At 38.7% G+C, this 12,786-nt stretch overlaps 1 pseudogene; it reads left to right on the top strand.

Moving 5' to 3' along the window:
• The first annotated feature begins 10,676 nt into the window (after positions 1–10,676).
• The window catches only part of LOC102872123, a 6,969-nt pseudogene continuing 4,859 nt past the window's right edge, over positions 10,677–12,786 (top strand).

Raw genomic sequence — 12,786 nt, forward strand, 5'->3', positions numbered from 1 at the left:
TCATGCTTGGGAGGGTGGAGGGACAGTGCAGAAGGGGAAGGCCCCCTATGAGGTGGATTGAATCAGTGACTGGGGTAATGGGGATGGTTGTATCGGAGATGGTGCGATTGGCACAGGACAGAGCAGAGTTTAGGGCTGTTGTACATAGGGTCACTATGAGTCGCAAGTGACTGGACACCACATAACAACAACAACAGGATAGATAGATAGATAGATAGATAGATAGATAGATAGATAGATAGATAGATAAATAGATAGATAATTGATGCCTTTGAGCTGTGCGGTGCTGAAGAAGAGTTTTGAATATACCACGGCTGAGAGGTGAACAAACAGGTTCATCCTAGAGAGGATGAAGCCAGCCTGCTCCTTGTAAGCAAGGATTCTGAGGCTTCACCTGACATACTTTGGGCATGTTGCAGAGGGACCGGTCCTTGGAGAGGGACATGGTGCACAGAAGGGTGAAGGAATGGAGAAAGAGAGGAAGACCCTTGATGAGTTGGATTGACATAATGACTGAGATAATGAGGGTAGGTGTGTCTGAGACAATGAAATTGGCACAGGATAGAGCAGGTTTCAGGGCTGTTGTACATAGGGTCGCTATGAGCCTCAAGCTACTCGACAGCACATAATAATAACAACAACAGTCTGTTTCACAGCTTGCACCTGGCCTAATTTTGACTGCTGATATTAAACTTCTCCAAGAATTCTTTACACAGATGTGGTCAGTCTGATTCCTGTGCAGTCCATCATGTGAGGTCCATGTGAATTAGTGGTATAGTTATAACAGTTTAATAATGAAATGCTGTTGTTGTTATGTGCTGTCAAGTTGCTTGCAACTCATAATGACCCAATGTACAACATCCCTGTAACCTGCTCTATGCTGTGCCAACTTTATTGTCTCCAACACACCTAACTTCATGACCTCAGTCACTATATTGATTTTAATAATGAAATATTGTGGGGGTTTTTTCTTTGTTGAATAACACAAAGCTCATCCTCTGAAAGTGTGGGGCTATAAGAAATACATGAAATAAAATTCCTGGAAAAGGCCTTTTGTCTCAGAGAAGGACCAGAAAGAACCTTGATATGATAATTTTAATCAGACATTTGGTTCATAAGAGCCACATGTTGTTGTTGTTAGGTGCCTGGAGTCTACTATGACTTACATATAGTGCTCCTGTAAGAGGCAGTGGCTGGGGTTTATTATGTGATGTGCATGGCTTTTAATCTGGGAGCTCTGGTGGCTTATTGCTAAGGAGTTGCATTGTCAATGCAAAAGAGTGTGTTTTGAATCCACCAGCTGCTCCACAAGAGAAACACGGATAATTTCTTCCTGTGGTGTTTACTGTATCTGAAAATTCAGTGGAGGTTCTACTCTGAGTCAGTTCTGACTCAGTGGTACATAACAACAACAGCAGGATCATTAAATAGTACATAAAAATCTATGTTTCTAGTCCCATAAAATTTGTGCATGACAAAATCAAATTTACAAAGGCTTCAAAAATATTATGTATGCAGTTTAAACTTTTGGTCTAAATAAATATCCACATACAGGCTTGCTACCTGCATCCTCTACTTATGAAACCTATATTGCAAATAGTATGGTCTCACTTTACATAGGATGGAATATTCTCTTAAATAACATGGAGATCTTCTTAAATAGAATCTATACAGTAGTATTCATGGTAACAGATTTTTACTTATGAATAAGAAATATGTGCTTTCAATAATATCAGCTAGGTGCATAGTGACCCATATCCTCTTAATATGTTCTTTATTGTTCTAAGACCTTCTTAAAAGCAGAGAGACCATGTAACGTGGTAGAAAGGGAACTGGGTTTAGAATTAATTGACATGGCTTCAATCCCAGCTTCGTCTGTTACAGGTTTCACAACCACGAGAAAGTCACTTTATTGTTAAGTCCTTGAGCTTTAGGTCCCTGTTAAATGGAGATAGTAATACCTACCTTGCCCACTATCCAGTTTATTGACATGCACTCATCAAAATTAAAATAAATATATAGAACAGTGATTTTGAAAAAAAAAAATTAGTAACATTTTAGGCCTTGAACACACACCAGCATCCGAGGTGCTACTTTTGACTATCTTGAAATATAAATGCAGATTTTCTTTTCCTTTTTCTCTGCTAAAATGCCATGAAACCTTATGTTCCTATTTCTATTCCTGTTTCTACATCTTTCCTTCCCAGTAAATGTAAAATGAGAAGTGGTTTAAGTAAGTGAAGTCCGTTATAGACAAACTAAAAAAAATTTAACAAAAGGTAGCAGCTTTTGTTAAATTGTAGAAATGAGAGCATGAATAACCCTGTGGATGTCCTGATCTAACAAGTGGAATTACTCATGTCACTACTTTTCAACAGTTTAGTCTTCATAACATCCCTGTCCATGGTAGTATAATTACTAAATGAAGAAACAGATTCAATAATTTAGAGACTTGCCCTGGAATCACATTAAAAGTGGTGGAATTTTTGTCAAGTTCAAGTTTGATCACAGAAAAGAATTTATTTCCTAATTTCTTCAGTTGATTCTGATGTTGTTGGTCCAAAGCCCATGTTCTGATAACAAATGGATTAGACTCTACTGTGTTCATTATCTATTATCTATAATGTATTTAATATTGAGTTTGAAAATCGTAGATAAAATGTGGCTAGTGAGCAATCCATATTTCCCTTCTTGAAACACACTTCTCCTTTTTTGGGGTCTGTAGTAGAAAACAAGAAGTAAAATGGCAAAATGTAACTCTAACTACACCAATAATAACATTAACCATGACTAGATTAAACAAATTAGAAAAACAGAGATTGTCAGACTGGTAAAAAAAAAGCAATAAAGATAGCAACAGACCGAACGTATGGAAAAAGTTATTTCACGCAAATAGCAACCACAAGAAAGCGGAATGATCATAGTAATATTATACAAAACAGATTTTAAATAACTATTATTAGTGACAAATAAGTTTATTTTATAATGATTAAAAGGGGCATTCCATCAAGGAGATGGAACAGTTACAGTGAAACTACTGCCGTGTTTCTCCAGATTGCTTTAAGTTTTCTGCCTTAAACAGAATGCATTCTTAAGAATTTTCTAATCCTTGACCTAGTGAAAAAAATATTTGAGCTTATCTTTTCTGACAGATGTTTATATTACAGATTTATAAACAGGTTCTAGCTTTTGCTGGCTTTACTGTATAAACATATACACAATAAACAGAGCATGAAATATGAGCTGAACATGAAAGGCACGTAGTTCAAATCCACCAGCTGCTCTGTGGGAAGAAAGATGGGTAGTCTCCTCTTGGGTGATTTATTGCCTCTGAAAGCCCACTGGAGGATCAGCTTCCAGTTCCAGTTCAGCAGTATACGACAACACCCCCAAAATACATGAAGCAAAAGTGGATAGATAAGAAGAGAAAACAAGGCAATTCAGATACAGAAATTTGGGTCTTTAAATAGCTCATTTTTAATAATACAAAAACTAGGGGACCAATAAGGAAATAAAGCTTTGTATAACTCTAAACCACCACCAACAGAATATGCATTTCTCCCAAGAAAGAAAGAAGCTTTCTCTGGGATACACCATAAGCTAGGTCATAAAACAAACATCAACACATGTGAAAGGACAGATATACAACAAAAGATGTTCTTGGGCAACAATGGAATAAAATTAGAATTCAACAACGAAAAGAAATTTACAGAGCTCACAATAATGTGAAAATTAAACAACATGCTTTTACATAGCTAATTGATCAAAGAAGAAATGAAAAAAGACATTAGGAAATACATTGTGATGGAAAAAATGAATATGTGACATGGCATACAAAAACTTGATTCTGTTAAGGCAGTGCTCAGGGAGAACTGGATAGCTGTAAATGTGTATATTAAAAAGGAAGATTTCAAACTAAATCTAAACTCCTACTTGAAGACACTTTATAAAAAGAAAAGCAAACTACATCAAAAGGTTTAGGTAATACCCACTTTACAACAACCTCCATTCTGATGCCTAAATCAAATGCCTCTTATTATTAAAAAAGACAAAAGTATTACTGCCTTTTAGTACCAATCTTATAATAAATCTCATCTGTGTCATTGAACATTTGCAGGTGAACAGTTGAGGATAATAACTCCAACAGATTACATGCTGGAATATTCTATTCAGTACATATCGCGAACAAAATCAACACTTTTGCCTCCAGCAGTCAAGAAATCAAGACGAATTGCATTTGGAAAATCTGCAGTTAGGGACCTTTCCAGAGTACTGAGAAGCAAAAATGTCAGTCTAGAGACTAAGATGTGCCTGATCGAGGCATGGTCTTTGTAATTACTTACTATGCATCAGAGAACTGGCCAATGACTGACAATAGGAGAAGATAGCCTTTGAGTTGTGCTGGAGAAGAGTCATGAACGTAACATGGAGTGCCAAAAACCCAAACAGATCTGTCTTAGGGAGGATGGAACCAACTTTCTCTTTGCAGGCAAGGATTTTGAAACTCTGCATCACATTCTTTGGGCACCTGGACAGGAGAGACCTGTCCTTGGAAGTGTACATTATATTTGGAAAGGTGGAGGGACAGCTCATGAGAGGAAAACCCTGGATGAGACGGATTGACATGCTAACAGCACTAATGGTGGTAGGTGTGTCGGAGTCAGTGAGACTGGCTCAGAACAGGGAAGGGTTCAGAGCTGTTGTACATAGTGTTGTTATGAGTTGCAGGCAACTTGATGGCACATAACAACAACAACAATAATAACAAAGGACATATAAAACCCAACAGATGGTCATGAGTGCAGTTAATCATAAATTCAATACATCGTAAATCATCAGGAACTATAAGGAGGGAAATAAAACAGACTGTTGTTTTTATGTGCCGTTGAGTCACTTGCAACCCATAGCGACCCTATGTATGAGAGCCCTAAACCCTGCTCTGTCCTGTGTCAACCTCACCATCTCCGACACACTTATTCCCACCACCCCAATCACAGAATCGATCCATCTTATCGAGGATCTTTCCTCTCCTGTGCTGTTCCTCCACTCTCCCATACATGATGTCCCTCTCCATGGACCAGTCGCTCCTTGCAACATGACCAAAGTATGTCAGACGAAACTTCAGAATCCTTGACTCCAAGGAGCAGCCCGGCTTCACCTTCTCCAGGACAAACCCATTTGTTCTTCTCAGGATAGAAAAAACAATAAACAAAACAAAGCCATAAGTTGTTCTTTTAAAAGATCAATAAAATTGACAAACATCTAACTAGAATGATCAAGGGGGGGGGGAAGATAAAAAACTGAAATTAATAGACTCAGAAGTTAAAAGGGGGGATAACCACTAACATAATGAGAATAAAAACTAAACATTACACCACAAGATAAAGGTAAACAACTCAATTGCAAAATGGACACAGGATATGAACAGACATTTCACCAAACAAGACATTCAGATGGTGAACAAACACATGAAGAAATATTAAAAATCCCTGGCTCTAAGAGAGATGCAAATCAAAACAACTATATCATCTCACCCCAGTAAGAATAGCAAAATTCAGCAGAGCAGCAAACAACAAATGGTGGTGAGGTTACAGAGAAACTGGAACCCTTATTGGCTTTTGTGAGAGTGTAAAATGGTGCAACCACTATGGAAGGTGCTTTCTCAAAAAGTTGGAAATAGAAACATCATCTGAGCCAGCAATTACACTACTGGGAATATAGCCTGAGGAAACCAGAACTGCCACCCAAGCAGATATATGCACACACATGTTTATTGCTGCTTTGTTCATAGTAGCAAAAAGTTGGAAACAACACAAGTGCCCATCAATAAACGAATGGAGCGAGCAGCTGTGGTATATTCACACAATGGAATAATACACAGCATTGAAAAACAAAGATTAAGGAAATATTATACAAAATGGGTGATCCTGGAGGACAGTATGCTGAGTGAAATATCTCAATCCCAAAAGGGCAAATACTGCATTATGTCACTGTTATAAGACAGGACGGACATTGGAGTTGGGGGGAAACTAAAAAAAGAGGTGATAAATAATGTGCACTTCATTGAAACAGAGGAGGGAGAGAACTGCTTAGAAGGAAAATATGATTAGGTATTATTTGCATGACAAGAGTCCAGAGTAAGAGCTGTATTATTAAGAGGACTGGGGGTGGAATTATATAACAATAAAAGATTTTTTTTCTTTTCAAAGAGAAAAGAGTATTGCATGGGGTGGTTGGCAGGGACAAAATTGCAACAATGAATGTATGGAAGTCCAAGTTTTCTATAAACTTTCATTAAAATACCAATAAAAAAAACAACAAAAAATCACCAAATAATATAGCCCTGATGGCATAGTATATTATTGTGTTTATTGTGATACTAATGAAAAGATCAGCAGTTCAAGCCCTCCAGTAGCTCCTTGAGGGGAAGACCATGCCAAACCAAAAAAAAAAAAAAAATGGAATCTACTGCTGTTAACAAGAGCTCCATAGGGGTTCCAAGTCAGTAATGTTGATGGAAGCAGATTGCCCTATTTTTCTCCTTTGTTGCAGCTAGCAGATTCAAACCACTAACTTTTTAGTTAGCAGATAAATGCTTAACCACTGCACAACTAGGATTCCTCACTAAAATTAGAAGAGTGCTGCCTGAGTGCTTCTTGGAGGTAAAGATGATGAAGTTTCATCTCGCATACTCTGGGCACGTTGCTGGAAGGGGCTATTCCTTGGAAAGGGACATCTCTGACACACTTGAGCCCACTGTTGGCAGTCATTGGGATAATCCATGTCATCGAGGGTCTTCCTCTCTTTTATTGACCCTCCATATCTCCAAGGCCTCGTTTTGGCTGATAAGTGGAGTCAGTTTGATACCTGTGTGTTCTGTCAGATGAGGACCATATGTGTATAGTTGCCTTTTATGATTTTTAAAAAAGGTATTTGCAATAAATAAACCACTGATTGTACCAACTTCAATCACATAATTTCTGGCTTCATTTCTGTCAGTAAGGCCATATTTTCCAATTATCATTTCTTATACCTTGCTTTCAGGCTTTGTGTTCCAGTTATTATTATGTGCACTCCTACATATGCTGCCCTGGATGTGCTCACCAAGTTGTGTTAAGAAATCTGGAGGACAATCATCTGGCCAACTGACTGGAAGAGATCTATATTTGTTTCCAGTCCAAACAAAGGTGATCTGACTGAGTGCAGAAATTATGGAACAATATAGTATCATTGATATAAAATGCAAGTAAAATTCTGCTGAAGATTACCCACAAATGACTAGAAAAGAACATTAACAGAGAACTGCCTGAATTGCAGTCTGGGTTTAGAAGAGGTCGTAGTACTAGGGATATTATAGCTAATGTCAGATGGATCTTGGCTGAAAGCAGAGAGTACCAGAGGAATGTCTATTTGTGTTTCATTGACATTCAAAGACATTTGACTGTGTAGATCACAATACACTGTGACTAACTCTGAGAAGAATGGGAATCCCAGAACACTTGATTGTGCTTATGCGAAACCCATACTTGGACCAAGAGGCAGTTGTCAGAACAGAGCAAGGAAACACTGTCTGGTTCAAAATCGGGAAGGGTGTGCACCACAGATGTGTTCCATCTCCTTATCTTTTCAATCTATATGTGGAACAGATTATCCAGAATCTGGGCTCTATGAGGAGAAATGTGGCATCAGGATTGGAGGTAGACTCAAGAACAATCTGCATTATGCAGATGACAAAACCCTGCTTCCTGAAATTGAGGAGGACCCGAAGTGCTTGCTACAGAGGGTCAAGGACTTCAACCTTCAATGTGGATTGAAGCTCAGCATTAAGAAAACAAATATTCTCACCCCTGGGCAGATTGGCAGAATTATGATAGATGTTAAAAAGATTGAGATTGTTAACATCTTCAGTTTGTTTGGCTCTACAATCAAGACTTTTGGTACCAGAAGCCAGAAAATTAAGATGAATTGCATTGGGAAAGTCTGCTATCAGAGAGACCTCTCCAAAGTTGTGAAGAGCAACAATGTCAGTCTGGAGACTAAGGTGCACCTGATATAGCCCATCATTTTTGCAATTACTGCTATACATCAGAAAGCTGGGCAATGACTAGGGATGATGGAGAATTGATGTCTTTGAGTTGTGGTGCTGGATAAGAATATTGAAAATACCAGGGACTGCTAGGAGAACAAACAAGTTCATCCTGGAGAAGGTGAAGCCAGGCTGCTCTTTGGAGGCAAGAATTCTAAAGCTTTGTTTGACATTCTTTGGGCATGTTGCGAGGTGAGATCAGTTCTTGGAGAGAGAAGTCATGCTTGAGAGGGTGGAGGGACAGTGCTGAAGACCCTTGATGAGATGGATTGATTCATTCACTGAGGTAATGGGGGTAGTTGTGTCAGAGACAATAAGATTGGCACAGGATAAATCAGGTTTTAGGGCTGTTGTACATAGAGTTGCTATGAGTCGCAGGTGAACACAGCACATAACAACAACAACAACAACAACAACATAATGCATCTTGATTACATGTTCAATCAATTTCAGACTGCAGAAGTAGATATTGTTGTTCTTGTCCAGGGCTACTGAGTTGAGTATGATTCACAGCGACCTTGTAAATAACAGATCTGAACCCTATCCTAACCTGGGCCATTTCATCGTCTCTGACTTACTTGAGCCCATTGCTGCAATCACTGTGTCAATCTATCTCCTGGAGGGTCTTTTTCTATTTCACTGGAACTTCAAGCATGATGTCTCTTTCCAAGGAATACCCTCTTCTAACAAGATTCCCAAAGTGAGACAAAGCTTCACCATCCTTTCCTTAAGGAAACTCTGGCTGAAATTTCTTAAGGACATCTAGTTGCTCTTTTGGCAGTCCACAAAATATTAAGTACTCTTCACTAACACCACAACTCAAACACATCAATTCTTCTTCTATCAACTTTATTTATTGTCCAGTTCTCAGATGCATAGCACATGATTGAAGATACCATGCCCTGAATCAGGCCCACCTTAGTCTTTAAACTGACATCACTGCTTCTCAGTACTTTGGAAAAGTCTCTGACAGCAGACTTTCCCAATGCAATATGTCTTTCTTTATGAATATTTTTCTTGATTTTAAACCATGCAGAGGTGGATGTTGCACCATTGAGTCAGAAACAACCTATAGCTGACACTCCAGTGGGTTTTCAGAGGCAGTTAATCATATAGGAGGAGATTGCCCATTTTTCTCCCATGGAGTAACTGGTATATTTGAATGCCTTTGGGTTGACAGTGCAATTCCTTACCACTAGGCCACAGAGCTTCCTGCTGAAGTGGACAGACATCCTCAATTTCTTCATCTTTGGTTTTAGTAGCTGGTGTTTTCAAATTACCTCATATGCATGTGAATACTGAATAAGGAAGGTTGAGGAAGAATAAATGCCTCAGAATTGCGATTTTGATCAAGAATACTAAATAGGTGATAGCCTTTCCTGGTGGTATAGTGTGTAATGAGTTAGGCTGCTAACACACTGCTAAAAGCTCATGAGTTCGAATCCACTGGTCACACTCATGGGAAGAATGAGGAATAGTCTTCTATCTTACAGATTTATGGTCTTGGAACGTTGATGAATGGTGACTATGAGTCAGAATTGATTCAATACCACTGGCTGTTTTATTTCTAAACTGCCATCTATATTCCAAGATGTATAGCTTAGAAGCGATAATGCTAAGACTCTGTCTCAGAAAAAAAAAAAAAGAATCTGTCTCACATACTGTGGACATGTTGTCAGGAGGGATACGGAGATAGAAATCATGCTTGGTCAAGTAGATGTTTTTGTTAGGTGCTCTGGAATCAACTAAACCACCAACAATGGATCTGAACCTTGCTCTGTCTTGTGCCATCCTCATCATCTCTGATACACTTGAGAAGGTAGTGATAAAGAGAAAGATCTTCAACAAGGTGAATGGCTCAGTGGTTGCAACAATGAGCCTTAATCTCAGCAATGTGGTTGAGGATGATCCAGGATCCAGCAAAGTTTTTTCACTTTTGCATAGAGTTGCTATGAGTCAATAGCAACAACAACAATAATAATAATGAAGCATTAAGTAAATTAGTGTTTGCTTAGACAGAGGGTAGGGATTTCTAATGGGGGATGGTGATAGCTAAAAGGTATGGGGAAGTTCTGTAGGAGGTGATGGAAAAGTTCTAAAGTTGATCAAGGCAATGGCTTGGTCACTCACTGGCCTAGTCATTGCAATCAAGTCAGAACCAACTCATAGCTGACCCACTGTTGAGTGTCCAAGGCTGTAAATCAAATGACAGGAGATTACTCATCTTACCCTGACCTCTCCCAACAGTCACTCGTGGATTCGAACTGCGGGAGAGGTTTAGCAGGACAAGTCCCTGTGGACTACACCACCAGAGCTCTGCATTCTTTTTACGTGCGCTCAAGGTGGAAATGACTCCTAGCTGACACTCCCTCCTGAGGGTTTTCAGAGGTGATAAATTGCTGGAGAGGAGATTGTTCATCTTTCTCTCACAAGCCACGGGTGAACACGGTGAATTTGAACCTTCGGAGAAGTGCCACCTTTGGATTAACAGTGCAATTCCCTAGAGACTAAGCCTCCAGCCCTCCCTACTAAGTCACAAGCACTCCTTATGTGGGATCCAGATAGAGCTGCAAAGTTAGCATTTAGAGACATGGGGTATTGGATTTCACATCTACCTCCAAAGGCGGAACTGTTGAGAATGGAAAAGGGAGGTGAGGGTGTTGAAAAAAACCAAAAAAGTTAATTGAATAGCATAATACTTCTGGCCTGTTAATTACATCTTCTTTCTTTTCTTTTCTTTTTTTTAAAAACTGGTTACTTCATGTCCATTTATCTTCTCAGAGTGGACAGTGTAAACATGTTGGCTTTCTGGAAGTCTGAAGGTTCCTGTTATAATTAGTCTTTTGGGGATTCACAAACTGTCTGCCTTAACTTTGTCTCTTTGAAGAACGTTAAGACTGTCGCGTTGTAGTCTGAAGATGAAGTTACAGAGCAAAGTCACACTACTGAAGGAAGGTGTGGGCCTCCACCAAAGAGCTGGGCTTCTCATTGTTTAGTGGCACAGACAAGATGAGGACAGGAAGGTCAGGAGGCGGCGGCACTGGGGTTATTGAACTGAAAACCGTTCTGTGGTTCTCTTGAGAGCTCCCTTCAAGGCACTTCTGGGGGAAAAAAGAAAAGACTTCAGGAGCATGGACACAGGTGGGCCTAGAGACCAACACTGAGGAGGAATGAGCCTCATCCTTTTTTTCTTTTCCTCTTGGCTGTAACTTTTTTTGTTTTTATTTAAATAACCTTCTCTTAACAAAAGATTGCCTAGGTTCATGTTACTGTTTTTGCTCATTTCCCTCTTGTTGGCACTCAGTCTTTGGCAAAAATCTTACTTAAATGTTTAAACTTGGTCTAACTAGGTCACAGAGAGTTAAGAGAAGAGCTCTGTCAACTTTGGCCAGATTCTAAAAAGGGGGAATAGGTTCCCTTGAGGCCACCTTAGTGGTGGCAATATTAATTGTGAGCAAGTCTCCATGGGAAGGGAAAATGCAGGATACTAAAGTTTGGCATGAGGCAGCCTCACAGCTTCTTACCATTGTCCACAAGGACAGTCTTTCTGCACTGTTTGCAGTGGAAAAGCAGACAGTTTCATTAAGGGATCCCACGGTTTCCTTACCCATTTATCTTAGAATAATGTTTTCAAACTGTAGATCAGATCCATGAAATCTGTAATGAAAACTGTACATCAGCTCATAAAATCAAATTAATGGACATCAGTCAGCACTTGTTTTTAAGTGGATTAAAACAGAGTTTAAAATAGAATAGAAACTATTAGGTACTCAGGAAGTGTTAACTATTGTTTGTTGAAACTTTCAGTTTCTGAAAGGGTAAGTGTGTGAGTATGTATGTGTGTTATATCACCATGTAAAATGTATTTCTCACCTTGTTATGACCATTAAAGTTTGGAAAACACAGTTCAAGTACATATAAAATGGAATCATTGAGCTAAAATCAGTCATCGATGACAAAATGAGGTCTTTATATTTTATTGTAATTTTTTTTCACTTTTGCATTTATACATGCAGAGATTTTGCCCTTAAGCACATATAAAAATATAATAGTGTGAAACACAATGTATACAAGCTTTGTAAACAAACCAACTTTTAAAAATGTAATGAAAAAACAAGCATGTGCTTGGAAAAAATATAATGCCCCCTATAAAGTATTTTATTATACCAATTTATTTATAAAATTCCACCAGTGCTCCCTAGCAATTTTGGTGCCTAGAAATAATGCTATCTGATGGGTTGATACTGCTCTGACCTATTCTCTCCACAGTGAAAGTTATGCTCTTACCTGTTGCATCTGTGTACAGTTCACCCAGATATGCCAATACGGTGACTGTTCACATCAAAGAATGCTGATTGTCATCTATCAAGCAACAAAATAGTATCCATCAGCCTTTGGTCCTTGTAGTCTTGATTATGGAGTTAGATGAACTCATCATATAACTTAAGTTCCCCTTTTTCTGAGATTGAGACAGGTCACAATTGTTTCTCTTACTTCCTTGACAGTAGCAATTCAGTTAAGTTTTAACATCAGTTTTTGAGTCTTAAGCATAAATTTTTTTTAAATTGAGATTTCATTGTAAGTTTACAAAGAACTTGGATTTCTATTCATTCATTGTTGCACATTTTCCTCCCAGCCCTCGTCCCCAGTTAACTTTTTCTTTGTGAAAAAGTTTATTTCATTGTTATACAGTGGTCCTC

This window comes from Elephantulus edwardii, unplaced genomic scaffold (genome assembly GCF_000299155.1).
Source record: "Elephantulus edwardii isolate Elephantulus edwardi_28Jun2011 unplaced genomic scaffold, EleEdw1.0 scaffold00034, whole genome shotgun sequence".
Classification (NCBI taxonomy): Eukaryota; Metazoa; Chordata; class Mammalia; order Macroscelidea; family Macroscelididae; genus Elephantulus; species Elephantulus edwardii.